This window comes from Hemiscyllium ocellatum, chromosome 49 (assembly GCF_020745735.1).
Source record: "Hemiscyllium ocellatum isolate sHemOce1 chromosome 49, sHemOce1.pat.X.cur, whole genome shotgun sequence".
Taxonomy (NCBI): domain Eukaryota; kingdom Metazoa; phylum Chordata; class Chondrichthyes; order Orectolobiformes; family Hemiscylliidae; genus Hemiscyllium; species Hemiscyllium ocellatum.
Genome location: NC_083449.1, coordinates 4,186,101 through 4,195,500, shown reverse-complemented (window position 1 = coordinate 4,195,500; position 9,400 = coordinate 4,186,101).

The window sequence follows — 9,400 nt, the reverse complement described above, 5'->3', positions numbered from 1 at the left end:
AAATTATTACATTGACTTAATGTTGATTTACAGATGATGTTTCTTCTGTCTTCCTGCAGACAATTACTTGAAGCACCAAGACAGTGTAATATGTCCTCGGTGCAAAGCCAAGTGTGATCAGTTCCTTCTAACAAACAGCAGGTATGTTACTGCAGTCAGACTGAAGAACATCCTTTCCATTGTTACAGAGCAGATTGAATTAAACACACATTGACTCAATTTCCAGAGAGAAATTTTCAAATCAAGAGTCAAATATCACGGAGGAATTGCAATTCTTCTTCTCTCTCACCATTCTTTATGGTCATTACCCCATTTGCCAATAATTGTTATAATTCACAGCCATAGAATTATAAAGATGCACACCACAGAAGCAGACCATTCGGTTTGTCCCATCCATGCCAACCAGTTAACCAAACCTAATCTTGTCCCATTGGCAGCACTAGTGCCATTTGCTAGCACTTGGCACATATCCCTCTTAGCCATTCCTTTTCATGTAAACGTCCAGATTCCTTTTAAATGTTGGAAATGTTCCAAACTCCACCACTTCCTCTAGCAACTCATTCCACACACACACACACACACACACACACACACACACCACCTTCTGCGTGAAATGGTTGCCCCTTATGTCTCTTTTAAATCTTTCCCCTCTCACCTGAAACTTTTGCCCTCTAGTTCTGGACTCCCCCACCTCAGGGAAAATACCTTGTCTGTTTCACCTATCCATGACCCTCCTGATTTTATAAAGGTCAGAATTTTATAAAGGTTCTATAAGGTCACCCCTCAGCCTCCAACACTCCAGAGAAAACACCCCCAGCCTCTTCAGCCTGTCCCTTTCGCTCAAACACTCCAACCCTGGTAACAAGCTTGTAAATCTTTTCTGAATGTTTCATGTTTCACAACATCTTTCTGATAGGAAGGAGACTACAATTGCACACAATATTCCAAATGCGGCTGAACCAATTACCTGTATAGCCGCAACATGACGTCCGAACCTCTATATTCTATGTTCGGACCAATAAAGAACAGCATACTAAATGCCTTCTGCATTATCCTATCGACCAGTGATTCTACTTTCAAGGAACTATGAACCTGCACTCCATGGTCTTTTTGGTCAGCAATACTCCCCAGGACCTTACCATTAAGAGTATAACTGCTGCCTTGATTTACCTTTCCAAAATGCAGCACCTCAAATTTATCTGAATTAAACTCCGTCTGCCACTGCTCTGCCCAGTGGCCCATCTGATCATGAAGGTGTTGTACTCTGAGGGAACCTTCTTTGCTGTCCACTACTATGTGAATTCTGGTGCCATCTGCAAACTTTTTATGTTCACATTCAAATCATTCATATAAGTGATGAAAAGCAGTGAACCCAGCACGTTCCTTGTGGTACACCACTGATCACAGGTCTCCAGTCTGAAAGATAACCCTCCTCCAACACTCTCTGTCTTCCATGTTCAAGTCAATTCTGTGTCCAGGTTGCTAGTTCTCCCCAATTTTCACGTGATCTAAACTTGCTAACCAGTCTACAATGTGGAAACTTAAACGTCTTACTGAAGTCCACAGAGATCACGTTCACCATTCTATTCTCATCAATCATACCGTCAAAGAGATGTACAGCACGGAAACAGACCCTTCAGTCTAACCTGTCCATGCCGACCAGTTATCCCAACTCAATCTAATCCCACGTGCCAGCATCCAGTCCATATCCTTCCAAACCCTTCCTATTCATTTATGAATTCAAATGCTTTTTAAAATTTGCAATTGTACTAGCCCCCACCACTTTCTCTGGCATTTCATTCCATGCACCTATCACCCTCTGCATGAAAACCTTGCCACTTAGGTCTCTTTTATATCATTTCCATCTCACCCTGAACCTGTGCCCTCTTGTTCTGGACTCTCCCAAGGAACATACCTTGTCTATTTCTCCTATCCATGCCCCTCGTGGTTTTATAAGCATCTATAAGGTCACTCATCAGATTCCGATGCTCAAGGGAAAACTGCCCCAGCCTTTTCAACTTCTCCTTCTAGCTCAAATTCTCCAACCCTGGCAACACCCTTGTAAATCTTTTCTGAACAGCATCCTTCTGATAGGAAGGAGACCTGAACTGTAAGCAACATTCCAAAAGTGGCTGAACCAATGCCCTGTACAGCTGCAAAATGTACTCAATACTCTGACCAATAAAGGAAAGCATACAAAACACCTTCTTCACTATCCTATCTACCTGCGACTCCACTTTCAAGGAACTATGCACCTGCACTCCAAGGTCTCTTTGTTCAGCAACACACCTTAGGACTTTATCATGAAGAAGTGTATAACTCCTGCTAAGATTTACTTTCCCAAAATGCAGCACCTCACATTTATCTGAATTAAACTCCATCTGCTACTTCTCAGCCCATTGGCCCATCTGGTCCAGATCCTGTTGTAATCTGAGGTAACCCTCTTTGCTGTTCACTACACCTCCAATTTTGGTGTCATCTGCAAACTTACTAATGGTACTTCTTATGCTCTCATCCAAATCATTTATGTAAATGACAAAAAGTAGAGGGCCCAGCACCGATCCTTATGGCACATCACTGGTCACAGGCCTCCAGTCTGAAAAACAACCCTCCACAACCACCTTATGTCTTTTACCTTTTGAGCCAGTTCTGTATCCAAATGGCGAGTTCTCCCTGTATTCCATGAGCTCTAACCTTGCTAACAAGTCTCCCATGGGGAAATCCTCTTCGTTACTTCTTCAGAAAACTCAATTGAGTTTGTGAGTCATGGTTTCCCACGTACAAAGCCATGTTCACTGTCCCGAATCAGTCCTTGCCTTTCAACTTACGCATAAATTCTGTCCCTCAGGATTCCCTCCAACATCTTGCTCAACTCTGATAGCAGGCTTACCAGCCTAAAGTTCCCTGGCTTTTCCTCATCACCTTTCTTAAATAGTAGCACCACGTTAGCCAACCTCTAGTCTTCCAACACCTCATCTGTGACTATCCTGATAAACATATCCCGGCAAGGGACACAGAAATCACTTTCGTAACTTCCCACAGAGTTCTAGGATATGCCTGATCAGGTCCTAGGGATTTATCCACCTTTGTGCGTTTCATGACGTCCAGTACTACTTCATCTGTAATATGGACATCTTTCAAGATGTCACCGTCTATTTCCCCACATTCTATATCTTCCACGTCCTTCTCCACAGTAAAGTGATGCAAAATACTTTTTTTGTATCTCCCCCATCTTCTGTGCTTCCACACAAAGGCCACCTTGCTGATCTTTGAGAGGTGATAATCTCTCCCTAGTTACCCTTTTGTCCTTAATGTATTCATAAAATCCCTTGGCATTTTCCTTAACACTGTTTGCCAAAGTTATCTCATGTCCCCTTTTTGACCACCTGGCTTCCCTCTAAGTATACTCCTCCTGCCTTTTCCTCTTCTAAGGATTCACTTGATCTCTGCTGTCTGTACCTGACATATGTTTCCTTCTTTCTCTGGACCGAAACCTCAATTTCTCCGTCATCCAGCATTCCCTACACTTCCAGACTTGTCGTTCACCCTAACAGGAACAGACTGTCTCTGGACTCTTGTTATCTCATTTTTAAAGGTTTCCCATTTTCCAGCCATCCCTTTACCTGCGAGCATCTGCTGCCAATCAAAGTTTGAAAGTTTTTCCTAATATTGTCAAGCCCAGTGATATTTACACCATTTTTCAGGACTCTTATCTGAAATAGATGCCCAGCAAAGGCATTAAATCTACATTTAATATGACATTTTTAAAGTTAAAATCAAGATGGAAAAGAAAATCCGAGTGTAACATCATTTCAAAAACCATATCTAACATAGATGTTAAATACAGAAATAGAAGGAAACCAGACAAAAGTCAACAATTTACAGGATGAAGCAGTGTTATTAAGTTTATTAGTGTTTGGGCAGGACAGAGTTAATTCTTTAATGAATAGTTGTCATATATAGTCACATGACAATTAAATAATGAGAATGCCAAACACCCATTCTGTGCCAAAGCCTGACAAATAAAACTGCAGATGCTGGAGACTGCAAACAAAAGGAGAAAGTGCTGGAAAAAAAACTCAGCATGTCTGGCAGCATATGTGGAGAGAAAGCAGAGTTAATGTTTTGGGGTTAGTAACTGTTATTCAGAACTGAGTTTCTACAGGAATTTCTGTTTTTATTCCTGAAAATAGAGAATATTTATTGTAGGCACACACACGCAGACGCAGACACAGCAACTGACTAATTGAGAATTAGTACAAAATACAAACAGAGCAGGCTTCACAGTTATGGAGTTCCATATACACTGCAGGCAACAGGAAATGACCCAATCGAGATGAATATCACTCTCACGTGGAGTCATTGTGGTCTGCAGCAGTCAGAGACATCCAGCTAACAATTCTACTCCCATTCAGACGGCATTCCATTTCTGTCAATGTATCATGGTGGCAGAGGAGCTGCCATCTCCACCTTTAGCACAACATCATTCTCCATTTCTCCAACTTCCAGGAATAGATTTTTTTTATGACTCTAATCTTCATCAAAAAGGCTTCTTCCGCCATTGTTTCAGAGTAGCTTTCATCTTCTCCAAATAACCCTGCATTCCTATGAAGTCTGATATAAAACACAACAAAACTTAATACCATTCTCTCAAATGCACAATGCGATCACATAATCATAATTTGAAACAAGAGTAGAAAAGATTTAGTGAGATAATAGAACTTAGAACATGACAGCGCAGTACACGATTCCATTTTTATCCATGTGTTTATCCAATGACCATTTAAAAGCCCGTAAAGTTGGCAAGTCTACTACAGTTACAGGCAGAATATTCCACGCCTCAATTACTCTGAGTAAAGAAAAGAGCTGTGCAAGAAGGTCAGATTGCACTTAAATTGGAAGGGGGCTAATATACTGGCAGGGAGATTTGCTAGAACTGCTCGGGAGGATTCAAACTAGTAAGGTGGGGGTGGGACCCAGGGAGATGGTGAGGAAAGAGATCAATCTGAAACTGGTACAGTTGAGAACAAAGGCAAATCAAACAGTTACGGCAGGCAGGGACAAAGACGAGAACAAGGCGGGACTGATATATTAAACTGCATTCTTTTCAATGCAAGATGCCTAACAGGGAAGGCAGATGAAGTCAGGGCATTGTTAGGAACATAGGACAGAAACATGGCTCAGGGATGGACAGGACTGGCAGCTTAACGTTCCAGGATGTAAATGCTACAAGACAGAAAAGGAGGCAAGAGAGGAAGGGAAGCATCATTTTTGATAAGGAATAGCATTGCAATATCCTTCGGCATTGTACACAACTCCACCAACCTCTGTGTCATCTGCAAATTTACTAACCCATCCTTCTACACCCTTATCCAGGTCATTTATAAAAATGATAAACAGCAGTGGACCCAAAACAGATCCTTGCGGTACACCACTAGTAACTGAACTCCAGGATGAATATTCCCCATCAATCACCACCCTGTGTCTTCTTTGAGCTAACCAATTTCTGAACCAAACCGCTAAATCACCCTCAATCCCATGCCTCCACATTTTGTGCAGTAGCCTACCATTGGAAAAATTACTGAAAATACCTTACCTAATACTTTACTGAAATCCATATACACCACATCAACTGCTTTCCCCACATCCATCTATTTGGTCACCTTCTCAAAGAACTCAAGGTTTGTGAGGCATGACCTATCCTTCTCAAAACCATATTGACTATTCTTAATCACCTTATTCCTATCGAGATGATTATAAATCCTGTCTCTTCTAACCTTTTCCAACACTTTACCCACAACCAAAGTAAGGCTCACTGGCCTATAATTACCAGGGTGATCTCTACTCCCCCCCCCCCTTGAACAAGGGGACAATATTTGTTACCTTCCAATCTTCTGGCACTATTCTTGTAGACAATGACGACCTAGTGATCAAAGACAAAGGCTCTGCAATCTCCTCCCTGGCTTCCCAGAGAATCCTAGGATAAATCACATCTAGCCCAGGAGATTATCTATATTCACATTATCCACAATTGCTAACTCCTCCTCCTTGTGAACTTATATCCCATTTAGTTTAGTAGCCTATAACTCAGTATTATCCTCGACAACGTTGTCTTTTTCCAATTTTATATGGTTTTCATTGATCCTTTCTGCCAAAGACTTCTCTTATCCCCTCCTGACTCTTCTTAATTCTCTCTTTAGGTCTTTCCTGGCTAGCTTGTAACTCTCAAGCGCCCTAACTGCGCCATCCCATCCTAACATAAGCCGCCACCTTCCTCTTGACAAGAGATCAATTTTCTTAATAAACTATGGCTCCCTCAGTCACCCACTTTCTCCCTGCCTGATAGGTACATGCCAATCAAGGACACGCAGTAGCTGTTCCTTGAATAAGCTCCACATTTCAATTTTGCCTATCCCCTGCAGTTTCCTATCCTATGCATCATAAATCTTGCCCTGCAGTATAAACAGATCCCCCTTTTCTTCATGAAGTAAACGTAACCGAATTGTGGTCACTCTCACCAAAGTAGTCACCTACCTCCTAACCTAACACCTGGCCGGGTTCATTACCCAGTAACACATCCGTTATGGCCCTGACCCTGGTTGGTCTGTCCACATACTGTTTCAGGAAACCATTCTGCACACATTGGACAAAAACTGACCCATCTGAAGTACTCAACTTATAATATTTCCAGTGCCCCATAACAACTACACTGTTACACTGCTCCTATCCAGAATCACCTTTACAATCTTTTCCTCTACATCTCTGGAACTATTCTAAGGCCTATAGAAAATTCTCAACAGGGCGATCTCTCCTTTCCTGTTTCTAACATCAAGCTATTCTCCCTCATTAGAAAAGTCCTCAAACATCCTTTCTGCCACCATAATACTGTCCTTGAATAACAATGCCTCACCTCCCGCTCTTTTTTTTAACCATGTTCTCTGTTCTTAGTGAAACATTGAAATCCTGGAATCTATGACAACCATTCCTGTCCCTGCTCGATCCATGTCTCTAAAATGGCCGCAACAGCAAGATCCCAGGTACCAACCTATGCTGCAAGTTCGCCCACTTATTCTGGATGTTCCCGGCGTTAAGGTAGACACACTTCAAACCACCTTCCTTGCTTGCCGATGTACACTTATGACATTGAAACCATATTTCTGACCTAACTACGCTCAACCTCTGGACATGGGAACTACATTTTAGATTCCCATCCCCCTACTGAATTTGTTTAAACCCTCCCGAAGAGCATTAGCAAACATCCCCTAGGATATTGGCATCACTTTGCTTCAGGTGTAGACCACCATTTTTGTAGATGTCCCAATTATCGAGGTATCCAAAACTCTCCCTCCCACACCATCCCTTTAGTCACGTGTTCAACTCCTCTCTCTCCTCTCGCTATCATGTGGCACGGGCAATAAATCAGAGATAACAACTCTGTTTGTTCTAGCTCCAAGCTTCCACCCTAGTTCCCTGATTTTCTGCCTTAAATCCCCATCCCTTTTCCTACCTATGGTGTTAGTGCTGATGTGAACCACAATTTGGGGCAACTCCCCCTCTGCCTCAAGGATCCTGAAAACATGATGTGAGACATCATGAACCCTGGCATCTAGGAGGCAACACACCAACCATGAGTCTGTCTCGCTCCCACAGAACCTCCTATATGTCCATTTAACTGTGGAGAACCCAATGACGAATGCACCTTTCCTCTCCCCCTTCCCTTCTGAGCAACAGGGACAGACTCTGTGCCAGAGACCTGTACCCTGTGGCTTACCACTGACATGTCCCCCCACCACTAACAGTATCCAAAATGGTATATTTGTTATTAAGGGGGATGGCCACAGTGGATCCCTGCACTGTCTGTTGGTTTCCTTTCAGCCCCCTGACAGTAACCCATTGGCCTGTCTTCTTCTACCTGACGTGTGACTATCTCTCAGTAACTCCTCACAAGGTAACATAGATGCCTAAAGCTGCTCATTTATCATTTTACGAGAAGAGTTCAAACGTTTCATTCTTCAAAAAAATTTAGTTTGGCTGTTCCAATTTCCACTACTGCATGCGAAAAAATCAAAGTCCTTCTGCCTTCCTCCTTGTTTCTGTTGAGTACACATGTGTACGAATGATGGTGAGCACCATTACAATACAGTGGAGCGTAATTAACACCTACCTTTTGATTGGAATAGATTTCCTACGGTGTGGAAACTGGCCCTTTGGCCCAACCAGTTCACACCGACCCTCCGAACAGGAACCACCCAGACCCATTTCCCTTTGACTAATGCGCCTAACATTATGGGCAATCTAGCATGGCCAATTCACCGGATCTTTGGACTGTGGGAGGAAACCGGAGCACCTGAAGGAAACTCACGCAAACACAGGGAGAATGTGCAAACTCCAAACAGACAGTCACCCGAGGCTGGAATCGATCCTGGGACTCTGGTTCTGTGAGGCAGCAGTGGTAATCACTGAGCCACCGTGCCACCCCTTCAACTTTACTCCAATAGTCTTCAAATAATTATATCACTGTGCATTGAAAAAATAAACAAATTATAACCTTGATCAGGTGGGTCAGTGGGCCAAGTTGTGACAGATGCAGTTTCTTTTAGAAACATGTGAGGTGTTAGACTTTGGTAAGACAAACCAGGGCAGGACTTACATACTTAATGGTGGGGCCTTGGCAAGTGTTGCTGAACAAAGAGACCTCGGGGTGCAGCTGCACATTTCCTTGAATGTAAAGTCACAGGTAGACAGGGCGGTGAAGGCGGCATTTGGCATGCTTGCCTTCATTGGTCAGAAGACAGAGTGTAGGAGTTGGGATGTCATCTGGTAGCTGTACAGGACATGAGTGATGCCATTTTTAGGAGATTGTGTACAACGCTCATCACCCTTCTCCAGGAAGGATGTTGTTAAACTCGAGATGGTGCGGAAAAGATTTACAAGTATATTATAGCGATATAAAGTCATACAGAATAGAAACAGATCCTTCAGCCCAACATGTCCAAAATGTCCAACAAACAGCAAACTGCATTCATCCCATTTACCTGCACTTGGCCCATAGCGGACTATGCCCTGGATTCTTATGCTTCTTTCTATGCTGTGAGAGTATTCCACCACACACACGGGCAGCATGATCCAAACTTTACCCACCCTCTAGATCAAAATATTTTTCTTAGATATCCCCTAAACTGCTTTCCATGCGCCTTTGACTTGTATTCTCTGGTCTCAGACACATCTACCATGGGGAGAAAGATTCTCACAATATACTCTGCATCTTTCACAATGTTGTATATCTCAGTCAGATCCTTCCTCAACCACCTCTGCTCAGAGGAAACCAAACCCAGCTCATACAATCGCCCTTTTGATGGAGATTTTCCATCCTTTCCAGCCAATCCCATCCTTATAATTG